The sequence below is a fragment of the Marmota flaviventris genome, chromosome 16 (assembly GCF_047511675.1).
Source record: "Marmota flaviventris isolate mMarFla1 chromosome 16, mMarFla1.hap1, whole genome shotgun sequence".
NCBI classification, from domain to species: Eukaryota; Metazoa; Chordata; class Mammalia; order Rodentia; family Sciuridae; genus Marmota; species Marmota flaviventris.
The window spans coordinates 25,547,878-25,570,361 of NC_092513.1; the positions used below are offsets into that span (position 1 = coordinate 25,547,878).

The 22,484-nt window shown below is 50.7% G+C and overlaps 1 protein-coding gene across 1 annotated transcript in view; it reads left to right on the forward strand.

Annotated features, from left to right (window-relative positions):
* Positions 1-1,124: 1,124 nt before the first annotated feature.
* The window catches only part of Zbtb7c (zinc finger and BTB domain containing 7C), a 258,060-nt gene continuing 236,700 nt past the window's right edge, over positions 1,125-22,484 (forward strand). Inside the window, exon 1 of the mRNA XM_071602666.1 lies at positions 1,125-1,174. The gene's annotated coding sequence lies outside the window, so the exon portion shown is untranslated. The remainder of the gene's footprint in view (positions 1,175-22,484) is intronic.

The window sequence follows — 22,484 nt, forward strand, 5'->3', positions numbered from 1 at the left end:
AAAATCGCCACGTGGGCCAGAAGGAAGACTGTCCCTCCCTTCCTCTGCTGCCCTCACCCTGCTGCGGTGCTTCCCCTGGCCTGCAGGAGCTCCCAGGGTTGGTGTGGAGCTCAGGTCACCTGGGGCAGTGGGAGCCCGGAGGCCAGGCCTGGTTAAGGTGCAGGGCTGTGACCAGCAGGGACCCAGTACCCAAAGGCAGCCTGAGGCAGGTTGGCTGCAGTCGGAGGTCCTCTGGCCCCTCCTGGCCAAGTGTGAGCCATGATCTTGACCCTGAAGTGTAGGGATTCAGTAGAGCCAGGTGTTACCACAGGGGTCTGCGTGTCCTCTCTAGAGCCCTATTCACGACCTCCCTGTCCACCTTGAGTCCCTACCCCTCACCCCAGGAGCTCTGCATCCCTCCCTGTCTCTCGCTTTGAGAAGGTTTTGGAAAGTGGTTCATTGTCTACCACAGGTGGGCGGCTCTCCTGCAGCCTCCCAGGCCACAGCACTTCAAAGCCTCGCCTCAGGGTCCTGGCGAGAAGAGTAGAGGAACGTTCCATCTCTTGAGTGCAAAGGGCGTCTGTTTTCCTCTCCTTGCTGGGGTAATGGTACAGCTCACAGGATCTTTTAGTCTGAGCTAAACTCTGAATGAGGGCTAGGATTTGCTTGCATGATTGGAAGATGGGTCTTTTAGACAGAATGAAACATGCAGAGATAAGAAAATAGGAATGGAGGGTGTGTGTGTGTGTGTGTGTGTGTGTGTGTGTGTGTGTGTGTGTGTGTGTAGGCCTGGAGCAGGACATGATCACCAGATCACTAAAGACCCAGGATGACAGAGTTGTGTAGTCACCAAGCACTGATGTAATAATAAAGAACAATACAGGGATGGCTTGAAGATTTGAGGCCAGTTCACAACGGGGACATGCGTCTCTAGTCCTGGTTGGTGACAGGGGCGTCTCTTCTCTCTGCAGATCCCCTCTGAAGCAGCTGGGAACTCAGAAGGCTCCCCATCCTGGAGGAGAGTTTCAGCCAGAGAGGGAGAAGGGATGGCGTGCAGCCCACCCAGGGTTTGAGGTGGAGCGAAATCCACAGCCTGTTGGACCTGGAGCCTCCGAGTGGGGGGCTGCACCACTGGGGTGACTCAAGAAGAATCGGTGCTACGGGCCCCAGCGACATGTACATGGTGTAATGACAGGTAATGAACCTGAAGCTCGTCTATCCTTTATGAATTATATGGCAGGTAGGAGAATATATCAGCCTGCAGGAGACACCAAGTGTCAACCCCCGGGAAGATAACTATGCAAACAAAGCTCAGGAAGGCCTGATAAGAGGATGGATGGATGCTTTATAGTTATTAGTTTTTGCCCACGTGCTTGCCAGAGCCATGCACCGGAAGATTTAGCATCAGCGGGGTTCACTTCCTTGCCTTGTGGGAAGGCTTGGTGCCTCTGTGGAGGTAGCAGGTCTTATTTGAGGAACTCAGAGTTACAAATCAGGAAGTCGTTACCTCTGTCACTCCTGTGGGAGGCAGGGAATTTATGCCGGTGGGGAAACAGAGGCAGCAAGGGCGCAGGAGCTCTTCCTTGCATCTGTGATTTAGGAGGGTGGACCTGGACACCTCACTTGTTGGGAGGTCTTCAGGTTCGGTTCAGATGCCTTGAGTAACAGAGGGTAACGGTTCAGTGTTCCTTAGGAAAAGAAGAAAAGAAGGCTGTGGCTCCCCTTCCCTCCCAGGGTGCCAGGACAAATGGAGGATGGCCCAGGGTGGCCAGGGAGGTCATTAATAGGGGTCTGGAGAGGACACACAGTCTGTCTGGCAGTTGATCCAGGGACTTGGTCAAGGCAGGAAGCATCAAGAGATCCCCAGAGCCAAGCGGGCAGGGATTTGAGACTGGACAGAGGGGACCTCTAAGGCTGGAGACCCGAAGGTGAGCTCGGATCTGATATCAGAGCCTGTTCCTCTGCCTGTCTGGTCTTCCCTGTGCGTGCTGTGCCGTGCTGGGTACCACTCTGGCAATTTCCACTGCAGGGGAAATGGCAGCTGAGACGGAAGCAAAAATAGCTTGGAGCCTTGGGAAACTGAGCAGGGAAAGGGGAGAAGGGCCAAGGGCCTGAAGTGGGAGGCCCCAGAGGGTGTGGCGAATTCCATTCCAGTGCAGGCCAGTGTCAGGGTCCTCAGGGTCAGAGCCCAGGGCTGGGGAGGGGCAGAGCAGCAGGACTTCTGGGTGGCCTTGTTCTAAATCAGGCAGAAAGAGTAGGTTGAAGGGATCCAGAAAGCTGAGCCCAGCTCTAGGGAAATGGGCCAGCCACAGGCACCAGCAGGCCCAGGACTTGACTCGGGTCTTAAGTGATAAAACAGAAGGGGAACTGAGCTGGTGGTCCCTGGGGGTCTTAGCTGGGAGCAGGCAACAACACAAGTGCCTGGGGCTAACTAGGACCTGGGGTGTATCCCCCCAGACCCCAGCTGTCAGCTGGGCAGGTGGTCTGCACATGTAAAGTTTGGCTGGGGGCTAGCACGAAGGCCTTGTGGTGGGAGGTCGTGGAGAACAGGGTGGAGGTAGCAAAGGTCCAGCCCTGTGGCCTGGGCGAGGACTCCCATCACATGCATGGCCCTGGGGAGGAAGGGCAGTGTGCCTCCTGACCTGGGCCAGACAGAGCAGAGGCCATACTCTGCCAGACGTTCTCAACTGACTTTGCTAGTATTTACCAGTTACCTATGTGTATTGGGCACCACACCTGGTGCCAGAACAGCAGTGAATGAGACGCAGCCTAGTCTCTGGAGAGGGTGTGTGTGGCAGAGAAAAGCCCAAAGCCAGGTCCAGGGCTCTGGGAGCCACAGGCCCTTGTCTTCAAAATAGGGACCACCCTGTCTCACGCCTAGGCTGGTAAGGAGAATTAAATAAAATAAAACATGCAGCGCACTGAGCCCAGCAGCTGGCACCACCATCAGTGGTCAGTATATTTCGTTGACTTCCATTGTTTTGCTCTGGGCAGAGCTCAAGGTTGCTGGGCTGCGAACAGGGGAGGCTGGGAGAAATTCATTCTGACTCATTTGGTGACTGACAGCCTTTGAGGCCTGGTGATCAGAACTCCTCTGGCCACAGAAAATGTGGTTTAGAGTGAACCCTACATTCAGGATAGGTGACTGCATATTTGGGGGCTGTGCCAGTTGCTGGGCTGGAGTAAGACAGGACGCAGAAGGGGCAGACCCAGGAATCTGGTAAAGTGTGGAGAGGAGAGAACATCCTTAGAATGCTTGGAGAGTCTTGACTCCTGCTTCCAACACAGTTCCAGGTCTAGGGGCAGGGTGGGGGTATGCAGCAGCCCAGGCAAGACCGGGGATCCCGAGTGCAAGTGGCTCAGTAGTGACGGAGGGTGGACCGCAGTCATAAGGCACACCACTCATTTTAAGTTTGCTAGTAGGTGCATTGAAAATAAGCAAGTGATATTCATTTTAAGAATGTATTAATTTAGCTCAGTATGTCCAAAATATTACCACTTGAACATACAATCAATGTAAAAATTATGAAGGAAATATTTTGTAGTTTTTTGTATAAATTCTTTGAAGTCCAGGGTATGTTTTATGCTTATAGCACATCTTGGTTGGGACTAGCCACATTTCAAATGTGCAGTAGCCACATGTGGCTAATGGCTACTGGGTTGTTTAACACAAGGTCTAGAATCTAGAATCTCTTGCCAAGGAGCACCCAGGGTGGATCCTGAGCTAAACAACAGGATTTACTCTTAACATTCCCTTCTTATGAAAGGCCTACAATGAATCCCTGGAGAAATTCACTTGAACAATAAATTCTATCTTGGTGGCTCTAGAAGGTGATGTGCATCCTCAGGAGCCAGCCCTGGCTCCAGGATGGGGCCACTCGTGAGTTCTGGGACCTGACTTCATGCTCTCTTCAAGACCCCTGAGCCTCAGAAGCTTCATTGAAATTGGAGCTAATAATTTCTATCTTGCTGGGCAACTCTGAGGACTGAAACAATAGTAAGTTTCTCTGTGACACTCCATGTCAAGAAACGATTCCTTTTATTTTCCCAAATCGAATGAAAACAAGTCCGAGTTCCCTCACTGGCTGAGTTTGGCAAAAGTTTCCTCGCAGGCATTTCTGCAGCTCTGTCTCCACCCTTCCGGTGCCTGGGAACTGTGGGGGCTTGGCGGGGCAGGAAAAATGGGGTGTTGAGGGAGGCTGGACCTTGGCCCACACTGGTGAATGAAGCCGCTGTGGCCCGTCCTTAGGCTGGCTGTGGGTCATCTGAAGGAGGCAGGCCCCTGCATCCGGCTTGTGTTCCAACACCAGCTCTGCCACAGGGGATGCCAGGTCCCAGGCCACCCTCTCTAGGGAGTCAACATGGCCAAGGTGGGTTCCGGTGGGCTGAAGGTTGCCAACCACTCTGGGACCCAAGTCATCCCAGCTGTCCTGGGGTCCAACCTAGGGGTCCTCCCCTGAAAACTGGGTATCCTTCAGCCCTCTTTCCCCAGCCTCCAGCAGCAGCCTTCAAAACAAAGGCCCATGTCCACCTTATCTATCTTTTTATGGCCATAAAAATACAGATAACTCCCCCTTAGGAGAAGAGAGCCCTAATCTCAGTGTCACAAAATATGGCTCTTCTCCTGGGGGTTGGGAGACAGGAGTGCATTTCTTGTTATTCTGAGACTAGTCTCTGCAGTTGCCAGCAGAACGCAGTGATTTTTCCTCACTTGACCTAGTATCTTCCCCATATAGCTTAAGCGAGGTGCACTCTCCACAAGGTCAAGTTCCCCATGCCCAGCCCATCTGAAAAATGTGTTAAGTAATCTCTGTCCTCTGTGGTTTTCCTGAGACTCTCATGAGCTACGACATATGGAAGTCCACTATAAAGTTATCACATGTTGTTGAGACTCCTGATTCCCTAGGAGCTGGGTGGAGGCTGCTGTGGGGTTCTGAAGCGCCCCCTCTCCATCTCACCACAGTTGTGCACAGTGGTGCACTGTGACTCAGGGACTTGCTCCCACCAGGTTCTCCACCCTAGGGTGCCGCCGCTCCTCTGATTTAGCGGTTCTCCTCCGGGACAAGGGAGGAACTTGTGTGTTCAGGGTAGGGAGGGGAGACCCTGACGTCTTGATTTTCCCTCAGTCTGTGGGCTGGAGTCTCTAGCCAGGCTCCCACACAGATTATCATGGTGTTCATTGCAGAACCGAGGAAGCCCCACAGGCCCTCCCCAGCTCCTGGAGTGGGTCTGGTGAGGACTTCTGTGCTCAGAAAGGAGGGATCCTGGCTGATCCCACATCCTCCTACCTTACCTGGTGTTGGGGAACAGGATCAGAGGGTGCAGGTGGGAGACACGGAGAACTGGGTGTTCTAGCTGTGCTAGAATTGGGGCACAGGCTTTGAAACAAATGAAACCCAGTTCTGACCCCAGGGTTTCAAGGTTAGGGCCACATTGGATTGTGTGCGGGGGGGTGTTGGGCCTTGACGCTTGCTGCAGTGCTATTTGGGTCATTCTAGACAGACCTACCCCCTGAAGGGTAGGCCCCCACCCCCTCTGCAGCTGTCTCCTGTTCCCCACCACCTCTCCCAGGCCCTGAGCTGTTAAGGGTGTCACGGATCCTAAGAGTCCTCCAAACCAGTGTCATTGTGACCTAACATCTCTTTTATAAGCTAATCTATGACATATTTGGGGACCAGTTTGTGTGTGTGGGGGACCTACATAATCAGGAGCATTTAGATAGGGCAGTAGTCGTGGCTTTTTCTTAGTTTGCTGTGTGACCCTGTGCAGATCTCTTAACTTCCCTGGGCCTTAACTGTTCCCCTCCGTTCAATGGTCATGAGAAAGTGCCCCCTCTGATTTTGCTGCATGCATTCTGAGAGCCAGAGGCACAAAGGCCCTTGGTGGCCCAGGATTTGCCAGCATTATTGCAGAACCCTTTCCGGGCCAAGTGTAGCACCGTGCGCTCTGCTCTGCAAAATTAGTGTGTGTATTGCTTCCTAGGGGCCTACGGGGAGAAGCTCCTCATATATCACCTTAAATTTTGCAGCAGGGAGAAGCAGAAAGCCACATTGCCCTTGACTGACAACCTTCATACATGTATTTAACAATTTTAATTTTTCATGATTCTTCTGATAAAAATAGTGCCTGACTAAAAACAAATACATTTGTATTTTCCGTCTCCTTAATTAGTTTCTAATTTGGGGGTTCTTATTAGCTTAAAATCATCTCACTGAAATGGTCTTAGGATGATTAAAAAAAAAAAGAAAAGAAAACGTGAAAAACCACAATCAATTCCTGAGAGATCTTCCTATTTAATTATGCTGATTGGTGCACTAGAGACCCCGGGCAACATGAACCTCTCAGAATAAGCTTGATTTGTGCAATTTGGTTTTAAAAAATTTTGGATGCATATTTATCATGATCAACTCTGTGTTTTCTCCTTGAGATCTTGACTTGTTTCCTGAGATGTGGGAGGAGGAACCCACAGGCTATTGAAACCCTGGGCCTTTAGTTTAGTTCATGGACTCCTTGGCAGGGCCTGGACTGAATGGGGAACTGAGGTTCCCAGCTTGTCTGGTAATTTAAAATTTCTTTTCTTAAAGAAAAAGGAAAGAAGAAAGAAAGATAAAAGAATACCCAGAGGTAGGCTAGGAAAGCATGGGCTGACGGAATTGTAGCATGGGGTGGTAGGAGAATGGTCCATGAAATCATAGAAAAATGGGCCAATCCTGGGTTAGAGATCCACCCAGAACAAAATTCCAGAATGCACTACGATTTTGGAGATATTGGAAAAAACTCAAGTTTGTCAAAAGGATTTGTCTGTCACCCTCATGCCCATGGACCATTCATCAGCTTGGCTGAAAGTTGGGTACCCAGATGCAGTGGGAAGGGGAGGATGCAGCTCTACCTGAGGCCTGCTCTCATCATGAAGCTAAACCTGTCCTGAGCAGGCTGTGGATCTCACTACCACTTACACAGAGGCCAGAGGAACACGAGAAACCCCACCACAGTGGCTGTCCCCAAGTCCAGACCAAGGCAAGTGCCTCGGGGCAATGACCTCATCTCTCCAGCATAAATGATGCGAATGGAAGTAGAGTTGAGGGGAATTGTTACAGATTAATAAGGAGACACCAGCCAAATGCAGTCTGTGGGACTTGTTTGAATCCATATTCAAGTTACCTAAAGCAGAAAGATGCGTTTGAGAGAACCCAGGAGATGAGACACAGGGTAGGGGTTAGGCAGTGGGCAATTGGTGCTAGCTTTTCAGGTTGTGTGATATTGTGGCAGTGTTTAGGATCACATGAGAGGATGTCTTAGATTTTCTACAAGAGATTTTAGGAAAAAGAGGAATAGATGAAGCAAAAGTTTTATCTGTGGAATATTGAGCCCTGTTGAAGCTGGTTGGTGACTAGTGATGGGTACATGGGGATTTATTATGGCCTTCTATTTTGTGTGTATAAAAAATAGTGAAGAAGAAGAAATGTCCCTGCTAGCTGTTTGACCTTGAAATTTCACCTTTGAAGCTCTGCTCCTCTGGCTTAAGTTTCCTAGTCCTGTAACATGTAGCTTCTCCTGGGAGCACAGATGACCCTTGAGGAAAGGGACAGTGGGCAGAAGAGATCCCTAGGACACAATAACGTGGGGTCACATGGGGAAGTGCCCCAGGATAAGGTAAGTTTGGAGAAGGTTGTGTTTAAGCCAAAGAGACTTCTTCAGAGCCTTCAGAGTTTCTGGTACTGTGCATTGTGGAAGAGAGTAGGTGACAGCAATGAAGTATCCCCAAACTGTTGATCTGTCATGTGCTTTGGAGGAAATAGAAACCTCCAGCCCCTGCAAGGAAAGTCAGATTAGGTCAGAGCCTGATCCAGAGCCGTTTCCGGTTACTAACTGTTGCGCAACCACTCACACATTCTGAGCCTCAGTTTCCCCATCTGTAAGATGAGCTTCATATCACCTGCCACCGACCTCACTAATGTGTACAGTGGAGAGCCCAAGACCAAAGGACGTGTGTGACAATCATGTGGTGCCATTTTCCAAAAGTCAGTCCACAAATATTTGCTTGCGGCTTGTGCTCATGTCCCTGTGTACAGGGTACAGTCCATCGTTACCCAGCTGGTGACTGTTAGTGGGTGTCACACACTCAGAAGTCACAAAAGTGGAAAGACAAGTTCTCTGCCCTTTGAGGGTTCGTGATGGAGTTGGAGAGACATAAGAATAATCAATCACTGAGGGGACCATCAAAGCCACCCAGCTCTGGGGAAGATAAGCCATGGAAGTTTCAAAGGAAAGGGGGATTGCTCTTGGCTACGGTGGTCTGGGAAGGTCACCTGAGCGAGGTGGCTTGGTAGCCAGGGGAGGATGTAGGTGGATAGAGGTCACTCAGTTGGAATATTGCCCTTACCCCTGTTCCTGCATATCCACATTCTGCAGGGGAACACATAAACCTTGTTTAGGTTAAGATATCATCTGACTTGGGGACATAGATCCTCCCTGTCCTGAGCAGGGGCCGATGCTCCCCCTGCCCAGTCCTCCCAGCCACTCCTATCGCCTCCTCTGTTCCATCCAGAGCCAGAGAAGCTGGGATTGCTCATCCCTCTCCCTCACTCCTGTCCTCTCTTCAAGTCAAGGAGGTAAAGCAGCATGATGTGGCTCTGACAGCCAAGCCCCTGTCATCATGGAGTCACTTCCCAGGGCAGTGTGAGAAGACGACCCGAGTGAGAAAGGTTAGGACAGGTGGGCGCAGTGGCTGCGGTAGAGGTGAAGGTCTGTGCGACACCAGAGGCCAGCTGGGCTTCCTAGGTGCAGAGAGGTGGCGGGGCAGTGACTCCCCAGCTGGACATAATGGAGTTATTCGGGATGTGAACAGCAGTTAAGACCACTTGCCACCCCAAACTCCTCTAATTTGCACAGAGCAAATGAAAGAAAAAGGCCCTTGTGAAGGACAGCATTGTGGCAGATACTCACAAGGTGTGTCCAGTGCCTGAGTGCCCCACCCCAAGCCATTCCAGGATTTAAAGACATGCCAAACACATGGCCTGTCCTCAGGAGTCCTGGGTGGACAGGGCTTAGCCCATGAAACGGGAGCTATTGTTAGTATTGATATTTTGGGAAAGGACCTTCTCAGTTCCTGGCCCCACCGTGGACTTGTATGGCAACCTCAGAGACTCAGCTTTGAGTTCTGGCTCTGCCATTTGGGACAGGTGACAGTTTTCCTGGACCTCCATGTCCTCAAGTGTAAGTGGAGTGGCTGTTCTCCCTCCTGGGATTGTGGTGAGGACAAAATGAGATGAGGTAGAGAGAACTTTTGATCCCAGGGACCTCTGGAGCTTCAGTTTTACCTCTTCCACTAAGAAGAAATGAAGTGTGGGACAAGTTGCCCTGGGCCTCAGTTTCTTTGGCTATGAAATGGAAATATTTAAATTGTCTGCCTTACCAACACCAGTGAACCATGGAGAGAGGGCTTCATGGGCAGCGTTTGCACAAACCCTTCAAGGTGTGGGAAGAGTTAGTCAAACACTAAAAGCACTTATTGTGTTCATAGGCAACCCACTGACATAAGCCACACCCAGAAGATAAAGTCTCAGAGTGGCAAGATGCGTCTGGGCCCATCATGGTCCAGGTGGGAGGAATGTTGGTACCCACTTTCCTGGCTCCCTACAGCCCCCGCAGTGTGGCAAGGCCAGGAAGAGCTGACCTCGCTCTGCCACTCAAACTGTCTTGTGTGCCCCTGAGCAGGACCCATAGCCACCTGCTCAGACTCAGCCCTGAAGGTGAAAGTTACTGGTAACATTGCAGGAGGGGTCCAGCAGAATGTTTGGGAAAACCTTCCTGAGTTGGAAGCAGCCATCAGCCCGTGCTCTTGGAACTGGAGATTTAATAATGCTTGTTAATTGATTAATGTGCAGCCTGCCATTTCATCTGCCTTTTGGGGAGAGAGTGACCATCCTATTTATATTAGAGAGCTGCTCTTCCAGAAGCCTACCTGAGCCTCTGCCGAGTTTATCAGTTGGAGGATATATCTTCCCCAGCCCTGGTGGAAAACAGGTGGCCGCCTGGGCTGAGACCAGACATCCATTTACCCACTTATTCTAATTAGTTTTGTAACTCAGCACTCACTCCGGGCTTTGATTTACAGTTAATGGTTCATCTTAAAATGAACAGTTGTCTGGAATATTCCATGGGTCAATGGCTGACTTTTAGGAAGTGGTGGTATTGACATGGCAGCCACGTGATGAGTCCTGCAGCACCAAATCTATTTTTAGATTTTTTTTGGTTACTATTCTTTTACTTCTCCTCTTACTGGCCATAAAGAATCCCCCACTGATGTGTGATCCTTTTAAAGCACAGGGCTGTGAGTTTGGAGAAAGGAGTCCTCAGCCCAGCTTGCCATCATCTCACTGGGCAGAGCAAACAAAAAAGTCACATGGCCCTTCTAGGCTTCAGGTTCCTGTGGGGTGGATGGGACAGGGTTGAGAGGGGAGTTCCTCCCTGAGACTCTGACTCAAGACACCGTGTGTTCCAGCCCAGTGGTGTATGATGGGCATGCAGTGAATTAGGTCTTTGCTCAGTTTACCAAAGTAACTGCTTCATACAAGAAAAAGATTAATAAGTATTTAACTGAGAGAAAGAGGGAACTTGAGTGCCTCTACTCTCCCCCAAAGATCAGCACTATCAATGATTTAGAGAGTTCTTAAATCCACACCAACATCCATATCCACAACCACTCCCATGTCCATATCCACATCCATATCCATATCCACAGCCACATCCACACCCACATCCATATCCACAGCCATTCCCATACCCACGTCCATATCCACATCCACATCCAAACCCATATCCATGTCTACATTCACATCCGTATCCATATCCACACCGACTGTTTAATATAGGTATATTTTTCCAGACCCATATTCACCAATATTCCATATTCACATCCATATCCACAACCACACCCATATCCATATCCACATCCACATCCATATCCACAGCCACATCCACACCCACATCCATATCCACAGCCATACCCATATCCATATCTATATCCACATCCATATCCACCCCAACATCCACATTCATATCCACAGCCACACCCACATCCATATTCACATCCATATCCATATCCACAGCCACATCCACACCCACATTCATATCCACATCCACATCCATATCCACATCCATATCCACAGCTACACCCACACCCACATCCACACCCACATCCCCATCCATATCCTGTCTACACATCTCTATAGATAGCTGTTTAATATAGGTATATTCCAGATCCATGATATAAACTAACATGGGATTGAGTTATATATTAAGACTCATAGCTTATGTTTTCACTTGATAGATATCCTTTTTAAAAAAATCTGCTTATGTTTATCACTCTAATTCTTTATCATGTGCTTTTCTATAATATGGATAGAATATATTAACAGGATAGAATTAATTTAATTCTTTGATGGCCACATGGGTGGCATGCTCAGAAAGGGGTTTGTCCATCCCTCCTGTCCCGGGAGTGGTCGGAGGCTCAGCTCGGGAAGGGGAAGAGTGCACTCTCCCATCCTCAGCTGGGGGGTGCGGCCCTCCCATGTCTGACAAGTGCTTTGGCTGAGCAGCATGGGTGCTGCTCCCAGAACTTGGGCACCAGCGCCAGAGCTGGGGTGGAGACCCTGTAACACGGTGAGGAAGGTGCTGGGAGGGTAGGGTGGAGCTGTGGATGGGAGCTGGGCAGGGAGGGGCCAGGAGTTTGCCCAGGAACTTGGTGCAGTTTGCTTGCTCCTGGAACTGGTGTCAGCAGCTGGAACCCTGGGGAGTCAGGGGTTGTTGGGAGCCGGTGTGGGCTCCCCCTCCAGAGAGCACAGGTGGGTTTTAGCCTCAGGCAGGTCCCATACCATTCAGGCTTCCTGGTCCTTCCAGTGAGGCAGAAGAGAGGCCAGGCCACCAAGACATCAAGCAGGCTGCCCAGTACCCTTGGCTCCCTCTGCTCTCCACTCCCAGCTTCTTCCTTGGGCAGAGGCGAGTGATTTATTTCCTGGGCTGGTGTGAGGGTGGGATCCCAGCCACTTGCAATAGTTTCCCGTTTCCTCTTGTATTAAATTGCATCGGAGTTTTGAATAGTACAGCATTTATATGGATCAAAACCGAAATGACAAAGGTGCACACTAACACCGCTCACTTTGGTCTCTGTCCCCTTCCACAACTCTCCCCATTGTCCCATGTAGGCAAAGCTTTGTATTTATTTTTGGTTTATTCATCCAGTCTTTTGTTATGTTAAAACACAGAAATTTGGATATATATTGTTAGTTTTCCATTTTACTATATAAAACATGGATAACTGTATACTCCATACTGCACTTTGCTTATTTTATTTTCTTAACTCTAAATTCTGGAATTCTGTCCATATTAGTGTACAGAACACTTTCTCAGGTTTTTATAGCTGTGTGATATTCCTTTTTTTATTGGTTTAAAAATGACAACAGAATGCATCACAATTCTTTTTACACAAATATACAACAATTTTTCATATCTCTGTGTATATATAAAGTATGTTGACACCCAATTCATGTCTTCATACATGAACTTTGGATAATGATGTCTATCACATTCCACCATCCTTGCTAACCCCCTGCACCCTCCCTTTACCTCCCACTTCTCTGCCCTATCTAGAATTCATCTATTCCTCCCATGCTCCCCCTCCCTACCCCACTGTGAGTCAGCCTCCTTATATCAGAGAAAACATTCGCCATTTGTTTTTTGGGGATTGGCTAACTTCACTTAGCATTATCTTCTCCAACACCATCCATTTACAACTGCGTGGTATTCCATGGCATGCTTGGACAAAATTTATCTAACCAGTCCCCTAGGGAGAAACACTTGGGCCTCTCATGTTTTTTGTTATTAAAAAAAAAATTGTTGATCTGTCATCCATCTGAAATGCTTTGTTGTATATGTGTGTCTAATTACAAATCACCCCAAATTTTTGCTAGAAGTAGGTGGAGTATATATTAGTGACAAGTAGGTAAATTATTAAGACTTTGTCCCCAGACTCCTATCATTTGTTCCCTTTCCTCCAAGAAACTTTGTCCCCAGCCCCTTAGGCTCCACAGTCACCCAAGTGCTTTTCAGGGTGCAGGTTCCTTTGGGATGTTGGGAGCTTTCCTGCCCTTTCCTCTGCCTTGGGCAGAGACTGATGGACCCTGGACCCAGTAGGAGAGGTGGCTGTGGCTTGGGCTCATCAGGCTGTGGATTCTCCTCCCAGATCTGCTGTGGTGAACTAGGCAACCCTGTTCAAGTTCCTGCCCCACCTGTCACACAGGTGAGCTGTGAGACCTGAGGACCTTTCCCACCCTGACATTTTATGGTCCTAGAACCATCTAAATGGTGTGGGCCACCATGTTTAAATCCCCAGCCCCTGAATGGCCAATCAGAAGTCACCTTCTTATCTTGGGGCCTGTGCTGGTATGTCCTTGCCCTCTCGAGTGGTGGGAGTGCTTGCTTCAATATGAGATCAAATTTCGATGCAGCCTGCCTGTATGTGGTAATAAGATGACACCCGTGTGCACATTCCCATTACTCATAAGTACCTTCATTTGGCTACAGATTTGTGAAGTCCTTTCATTGCTATTGCATGAAAAAAGGATATTTCACACATTTCACATGAGCTTCATGATGGAGCTTCTGAGTGAATAAGAATCAATGCAACAGCCAGCTGCCACCCGAGAGCCCATTTATACGGTATCACAGGCAGCTGAGCCCCACCTTGGACTGTGATCTCGTCAGATCCAATAAGGCAAGAGTAATAATAACTTACGTTTTCACGATGTGGGCTCCTTCCCCGAAGCTTTGCTGTGGTGTGTGTGTACCCTCTCTGCTGTCTCTCTACTCCTGTCCAGGTGGGTCTGTGTCCACTGGGGCCCTCAAAGTGACTTGCATCCCAGAGAAGTCTCGGCGTCATGCACTGATCAATCAGTCAGTGGATAATGAGTCACTCAGCTCAGTGCTGTCATGCACAGCACCCCCTAACTTAATGTGCTCTCTGGGAACTCCTGGTGCGTCCCCACACCCCTAGGAACAGACTCTTCCTGTAACAGCATGGCTATCCACTCTGCCCACCAGCCCCTGCTTCAGCCTGCCCTCGTCCCTCCACCCACTCAGGGGCTTCCTCCACTCTGCCTGATGAATGCCTTTGGAGTCTGTCACCATGGTCCAGGTTACTACCACCTCCTCCAGACCCACCCAGGAGCCCATTTTCTCTTGCCACCCCCCAGTTCCACCCCAGTCTCCACACAACTGCTGTGGGAAATATGTTTGTCCCATTTGGCCACTACTTTATGCAAACCCTTTGATGGCCTTTTGATGCTTTTAGGACTGAGGTAGAGATTCTTGCCAGGGCCACACAACTTCCTGTCCACCTCATCAGCCCCTCTGCACTGTCTTCATTTTTGGTTTCTAGAAGAAGTGGTGCTCTTTCCTGCCTTGGTATGGGTGCACCCTGCTCTCTCAGGGTGAGGGCTTTCTCCCCTTGCTCTGGGCTAACTCCGGCTCATCCATCACAGAGCAGCGAGGCTGTCCCTGCCCTGGCCCTCTGGGCTGAGTGAGGTTCCAGTATGGGTGTCTCAGCCTTACTGCCTGTTCTAGTCCATTCAGGCTGCTGTAACCGAATGCCACGGACTGAGTGGCTTATAAACAACAGAAAGTGATTGCTCACAGTCCAGAGGCTGAGAAGTCCAAGGTCAAGGTCAAGATCACTTCCTCACAGGTGGCTTCCTCTCCCTGTGACCTCACTTAGCCTCAAGGAAGCTCTTTGGGGCCTCCTATAAGAGCACTAACCCCATCCATAAGGGCTCTGCACTTGCAATCTAATATCTGCAAAAGTCCGGGCCTCCTAATACCAGCACTTGCATAGGAATTTGTGGGGGGATACCCACATGCAGACCAGAGAATCACCGCTTATAACATGCTTTGACTGCCTCCCTCCTCATTGGAGGGCCAGCTCCAAGTCCTGTTGATAGTGGATCCCGACACAGCACTTAGACTGTAATGGGACGCGTCACTCACTGAGGGAAGCAGTTTGGGCAGGTTGTGTCCCCCGGGAACATCCTTTTTATAGCAATATCATGAAAAGGATAGCAAAGTCGGAGGACTCCAGAGGTGGTCCCCTCCTTCTGGGGAGTGAGAACAGACCCCTGTAAGTACGACCTTGAGCTCTTGACCCAGAGTGCCTCTTCCTGCCGCGTGCTCCTGAGCAAGTCACCTACCTGTCTTCTCTGAGGCTCAGTTTCCCCATTTATCAAAAAGGGGACAGTTCTACATCATGTAGAACCACATGACTGAGAAGTTATACTCCATTTATATACGATGTGTCAAAATGTACTTACTATCATGTTCAACTAATTAGAACAAATACAAAATTTATATATATATATATATATATATATTTTTTTTTTTTTTTTTAAGGGACAGTTCTTTCCCCAGAGGAATGTTGCAAGGGTTACATAGGAATCTCCATGCCAGGCACTTATCACAGTGCTAGCCTTGAGCAAATACTGGCCAGAGGACGACCCTCAAGCCCAGAGAGGGTGGCCTCCTGGTCCTCATGGCACAGTCACTTAACCCAGATCCTGAATTTCTGTCCTGGCCACCTCTTGAGCCCTCAGAAGTGCTAAAACACTCCCTGACCTCCTGTGGTGTCCAGTTATGTCATCATAGCAGTGGTTCTCAGCCACCTTCCTCTAGGAACATGGAGTGATGTTTGGAGACATTTTTGATGGTCACAGACTCGGGGAGAGGGATGCTCCCGGCATGGAGCAGGTAGAGGCCGGGGTGCTGTTCAGCATCCTCCAGTCTGCTGACCAAGGAGCCCAAACTCACAGTGGTGCCCAGGTTGAGAAATCCTGCAGAGGTTTTTTAGGAGGACCCCAGGCAAAGTCAGTCCACTGGAAACTCACCCGAAGAAGGGCAGGAGTTTCCTACTAAGCTTACACCCAGGGTTGGTGGCCTCTCCTGTTTGGGGCTGTGCAGGGGTGGAGGCGTGGATGGGACTGAGAGGCCTTGGGGAGTCAAAGCAGCTGTTGGAAGCAAAGAGATCAGACGGGTGCAGGTCTGGGCCAGGCGGGTCATTCCTCCGGCATCTTTGCTAGAGCCTTATGGACATCAGCGTCCATTTTCCCCTCCTCCTTTTCCAAAGGCTTTCAGCACCTGGGAGACTGAGGTGGGGGCACAGAAGCAGCTGCTCCTGGCAGGGGCAGATCCACCAGCAGCCTGCTCTGTGGCCCAGCTGCGGGAACTGTAGGCTGCAGCTCCCTGCTGCCCTTGGGAGGTGTGAGGACGCAGGGTAGGTGTAAATCACACTCCATCCAGCTTCTCCACCCCCAGCCCGGCACCATTTTCACCTAGGAAAAGTAATAAAAATGCATTCCAAGTCCTAGTCCTAAAGGAACAGGAGTGGGGAGGAACTGGGGAGGGGAGCCCGCCCAGCCTGCCTTATTAAATGTAGCTGAGCCGCAGGGCTTTTCTGGTCTGGGAAGCAGCCCCAGGGCCCCCGGAAGCAGTGGGTCCTGGGTATCCATTCCATTTTCCAGACCTGTGGGATGGCCCTACAGAAAGTCCCTAGGTCTCAGCCCACTGTATGAGTTAGGTGGGCACAAGCCCTGCCTGGCATGGCCCTTGCCTGTGTGGGCACAGTCAGCTCAATTAGGACTGATCAGACCCTTCCCCTCGGTGGAAGAGACACCAACTGGGGCTTTACCTGGGAGATCAAGGGGCAGGAGAGAAGCTTGTGGTATGCGACACCTGCAACGGATGGGAGTAGGTGGGGTAGACCAGGCCACTATCTTTGAAAAAATTGCAGTTCCAGACTGTACCCCAGACCTGTGACAGCAGTCTCTGGACCAGGGTTCAGGCACAAGTACATTTTCAATTTCTCCAGGTAATTTCAACATGTAGCCCAGAGAAGCACTGATTTCAAGTCTCCCTGGCTCCCCAGCAGTCTGGCCGCATGGAGATTATAAGAGGGCATCAGGGAACCTAGTAGAGCTCAAGAAGGGAGTCGTGGGGCAGACAGACCCTGCGTGGGGAAGGGTTGTCGCCCCTCTGGCTGCACAGATGGCTAGGTTTCCGGTCAGGCTGGCTGCATGATCTATTTGGGAAAGAGCATGACTCAGAGGTAGTGGCTGCCCAGATCTGGGGTCTGCGGTGCAGGGCTGCTCTGCCAGCACATTTCCCACAGTTGGCAGGGGACCCTCCCTGGAGGCAAGGGGGAGAGAAGGAGGCAGGAGGTGCCCACTGGATTTGCCCTGATGTAGAATTGTTGGTAGATTTGATATTGCAGTTATTTGGGTGCGTGTCTGGTCTTTGCTGCCAGCCTAGGAGACCCTGGGAGAGCAGCAGCTGTATTATAGGGGTGTCCAGGACTGACCGCTTCCCACCCCCTCTGCCGTCAGCTCTCACCTGAACTGTTACAATAGCTTCCAGATTGGCACCCCAGCCTCCGCCCTCATCTGTCTGCCCTCAAAACAGTAACCAGCAGCTTTCTTTAAAATGTGTCGGATGGCTTCTTCCTTTGCTCAGAACCTACTAGTGGCTCCCCGTGTCACTCAGAGTAAAAGCCAAATGACCTGGTTCTGTCTTCCCTCTTGACTCACCTACCCCCTTCCTCCCATCTCAGGCTGCCTCTGGTCCTCTGTGCACTCCCACCTCAGGGCTTTTTCCTAGATGGACCCCCCACCACACACACACACACACCTAGAAGCCTTGCGCCCCAAATCTGCACAACCTCCTCCCTCCCCTTTCTTTGCCTCTGCTTGAATGGCACTTGCCTAGGGAAGCCTTCCCTGACCATCCACTTCCTGTCTCCCAAATCCATTTCTCTGGATACCACTCACATAGCGACACTGTAACCTTTTGTTTACTTCTGTCATGAGCACTTAGAAGGGGGAGATTTTTTTTCTGTTCTCTTTGCCTTGGTAGATGAGGAGCCTGAGCAGTATGAAGGCTATATATGGTGCTCAGCATATTTCCGTGTCTCCCTATTGTAATGGCATTTATTTATTTATTTATTTTACTAGGGATTGAACCCAGGGGTGCTCTACCACCGAGCCACACCCCTAGCCCTTTTCATGTTTTATTTTGAGACGAAGTCTTGGTAAATTGCCCAGAGTGGCTTCATACTTGCGATCTTCCTGCCTTAGCCTCCCAGGATGCTGTGGTTACAGGCATGCGCCACCATGCCCAGCTCTGACCCTTGGAATTTAGAAGTTGTGTTATTATAATCTTTGACACATGCCATTCTTTCTGCTGGTCCATTCCTGGTCTGCTTTGATTTAATTATATACTTAATGAGTTATTTTGATTAATGTCATAAACACAGAAGAGCCCCAAACTAGGATTTGACAAAATCTTATTTCCAAATATAGGTATGATCCTGTCCAGCTCACCCCCTGGGGTGCCCACCCATCTTCTTTAAGCCCACGGTCCCCAGTCCCTTGCTGTTCTTTCTATCTAGGGTTACTCCGTCAGTATGCACTCCTAAACTCTTTATTTTATTGTAGTTATTTTCAACCTTATTCAAACTTACTAGGCTATAGGCAATTTTTGGAGTCTTTTTCACTTCATCTTATGTTAAGTTCCCCCTATATTATTACATGGTTGTCATTCTTTTCCTTTTGAGTACAAAAAAATATTTGTAAAATGGATATTTAGCCTTATGCCCGCCCATAGTTCCAAGTTCAAAATAATAGCTAAAATCTATTAGGTCCTTCCTCTGTGTAAGGCACACTATTTTATTTACCCCATTTAACAGATGGGGAAACCAAGACACAAGAGGTGAGCAACTGGCCCAAGTCACATTCAAATGGCCAAAGGCAGGATTTGAACCAACATAGCAGAGCTGCAGAGGCCTTGTTTCTACCACTGTGCCGCACTGTCTTCTGCATGAAAGAATGAATGCGGGTCCCCTCCCCCAACCACTGTTCGCCTCCTCTCTATTAAAAGAACCTGTCACTGGACCTTGCACTTATAGGGGCGTGGGGCTCAGAACCTACCAATAGATTAAGCCCTTTGCCTTGGCTGCCACGAGAGGGGACCAGGCTGGGGCTTGTGCCCTTGGCCCGTGAAGAAGGGGCCTGTTCAGGAGTTAGTCTCCCTTCACATCAGGTCTCAGATGACTGCAGAGCTAGGTATGCGCTGACCGGCCTGGTCAAGGGCTGATCTGTTTGGGAGCTGTCCTCTCTGGGTACCTGGTGTACCCCCCTCAGGGGTGAGACCTTTTGTATATTAAGAGTAAACATAACTAATGAGGAGGGGCCGGGGGTATAGCTCAGTGGAGGAACACTTGCCTATCATGTGTGAGGCCCTGGGGTTCAATCCCCAGCCCAAGGAAAAATAAGACTGAAAAGAAGAAATGGGAACTGGAGAGCTGGACTCAAGATTGGGTAGATGCTGTCCCAAGAACAATCGCCCTGCCCCAGGAAGGCCCATGCAGCAGGGCAAAGCCAGGCAACCCAGTGGCTTTGGTCCCTAGAATTGGGCTGGCATGAGCCAGGTTGGACCAGAATGAGGATGAGGGCTATGAGCTTTACCATTCTAGTGAGCAGTGGCCGGTCTGCCCTGCCAGCCTTTGTCCAAGGCCTGGAGCAGGATGTGCCTGGGAGGGGCCCTGGGACCTGCTTCACTGACCAGCTGGAGGAAGGCAGAGGGGGCCTCTCCAGAAATTCAGCTGCCTGAGGATCAGGCAGGTGGGCCTCTGGTACAGGTCTTCCCCTGGGGGGTGGATGGGAGCAGGGACAGAGTGTGTGTTTCCTGGGGTGTTTCAGATTAGTCTGGTGGAGGAGGGGAAGGAAAGCCTAGGCTGTGTTTTGTTTTGTTTTGTTTCCAGCAAGTGATATATTCCACTGGTATCAATAGGGGGCGGCAGAGAGCACAAGACAAACAGCCAGTACTCCACAGGCCAGAGGTCCACACCAACCCTCAGTTTCTCCTAAACACCTGGAGGGCCTGGAAGCCTTCCAGCTGAGTGCATGTGACTGGCACCACTGAAGGGGTTAAGGTCTGTTGCAGGCACTTAAGTGGGCCCCCCTGGGGTGGGAAGGCCGGGAAGGAAGCAGGAAGTCCTCCTGAAGAAGGGAAAGGATGGATAGTGAGTGTAGGCTGAGTTATCTCAACCCAGGCTGTGCATCAGAATGGCTCTGGGAGCTTCCAAAATTCTGATGCTCTGGCTTACTCAGGCCAACAGGATCAGAGTGTCTAGGGGAGGGACCTGGGGATCTGGATGTTTCAAAGCCTCCCAGAGTGAAAGCCACTGATGGCACACAGGCTTGTCCCCTCAGCAGCTGCAAGACCTGGGGCGTTGGCTTGCATCGCCTGTGAAGTGGGGATGGTAATGGTCCCTGATAACATCCGGGGGCCTTGAGGGTTAACTGAGATACCTGTGCAAAGCTGGGCTTGCAGCAGCTGCGACCTAGGAGGAAACTATCCATCCACTCAGCTGACAGCAAGGGTGCCTCCCGCGTGCTTTGCAGGTGAGCTCTGCACCTGGCATCCTCGGAGTAGAAATGCAGGTTCTGGGGGGACAAACAGCGTCTGGGGAGACGGTTCACTTCTGGAATCAGATCTGGATGCAGCTGGCCTTGGGGCCTGGGTCAAAGGCCAGGCACTGGCTTGTGCCAGACCCTGAGGTCAGGGATGAGCTGGGCACAAGGTAAAGGTCCTATTCCACTGAAGGCCTGGGCCTCCATCATGGCCCAGGGGACAGTGCTTCAGCTGTGTGTACGTGGAAGGGGCCTTCTTCTCAAAATGTATTTTCCTCCCACTTCCTCGGTTTATTTTCCATGAAGATTTTTAGTAACATTCTTTTGAAAATTCCAATTCTACTCCAAGTGTAAGGGAGAGAAAAATGAGTAGGTAGCGCACTGCAGAGGCCCGGGGGTGCTGGGTGCGTGGAGGGCAGGGGGGCTGGTGGGAAAATCAGGGAGCCTTCGTGCCAGGTCTTACCCGGGGAACCTTGCTACCTCTCTAACCCTGGAGGACAGAGAGTGTGACCCCTCCTGATGGGGGCCACATGGACCTTTGGTACTTACATGGACCCGGAAGTCTGTCCTCCATCCCTAGGGCCTCTCCCAGGTTTGTGAGAAAGCTCTGTCCATTTTGCATTGAGCAGCAGGGTGGGCGACGAACTAGTTGAGACCCCCACATTTCAAGACCACCGAGTTCATGCAGCCTCCAGGCCTCTGCACAGCTGGATGGGAGTAGGGGCCAAGCTCCGCCCCACTGCCCTGGAGAGGCAGAGCCACCCAGGCCCTTTAGGATTTGTCACTCCTGCAGGGAGTGTGGGATTCGGGACTGAACACAGGTCCTTGTCTACTCCCTTACCTGTCCCTTTGCCTAAAATGAGGAAACTGAGGCCCTACTTAGGGGTCCTCAGGCTAGTAAATGGCAAAACTGGGGACTCCTGTGTGGAGCACCAGTGAGCTTTGCATTCAAACAGAATGGGGGCATATGGGGGGGGGTGGAGAACATGATCTGACCTTGAACTTGAGCCCCTCTGGGGTTGACCTTCACTCCAAGCCCCAGCCCTCAGGTTTGCTTTCCTTGCTGGATTACTGGAACCTTTGCTCATTTCCCTGTGTCCTGTTGGGGTTTTGAATTTTCAAAAGACCCTGAGTCCTGCGAACCTCTTTCAGCATTGGGGTGCCAATCTACCCCCAGCAAGTTTCCGGGTGTTGCTAGTGGCGGTGGCAGAGCTTCTCTCAAGGTCAGCTCCCCCAGGCACCTGCTTTATGCAGAAGCTGCCGTGTTCCCAGTGTCCCGACTCAACTGGCTTCTGAAATCACACGCTCTGTGTCCTCACTCTAATTGGCACTCTTGAAGGCATTCCCCAGGCAGATTTGGGTAGGCTTTGACGGCCTCAAAGAGGACAGGAGAGGGCTGCCATACTCACGGTCGCCCTGCCCTCTGCTGAGGGTTCCTTTCATCCCCAGGGGCTGTGCAGACCTGGTGAGGAGGGGGAGCTGAGGGGAGTCATGCCTATTAACAGCCAGCTCAGGACTCCCCTGCTGGCTGCAAACAATGCCTGCCTGCCTGGGAAGTCCTTGAAAAATGGCTCATTAAAAGTGAAAGCCATGGTCAGGGTGGCACCTCTGGTGGCCTGCAGCCTGCACCCTTCTCCCAGCTGTCAGTTGTCTTTGGGGGTGGTCTGGCCTCGGGAGGTGGGCACCTGTGGACTCCTCTTCCCCTGGTCTCCAAGGAAGCTCTGCCAGAGAGGCCTTCCTGAAAGGGCTGGGTCTTGCACCTGACCAGGGGCCCAGCATTGCCCACACCTGCCACCTCTGACCATCCCCACAGGGTCTCAGCAGCTCACACTTGGCCATGATTTATAGCAATTCCACCCTCTTGTCTCCCCTTGGGGATCCCACTGGCAGCGCTGCCAGATAAAAAACACCCAGTTGCATTTGAATTTCAGGTAAGCAATGGAAAGAGTCTAGTGTTTGTAGATCCCACAAAGTTCACAGGACATACTTATATTA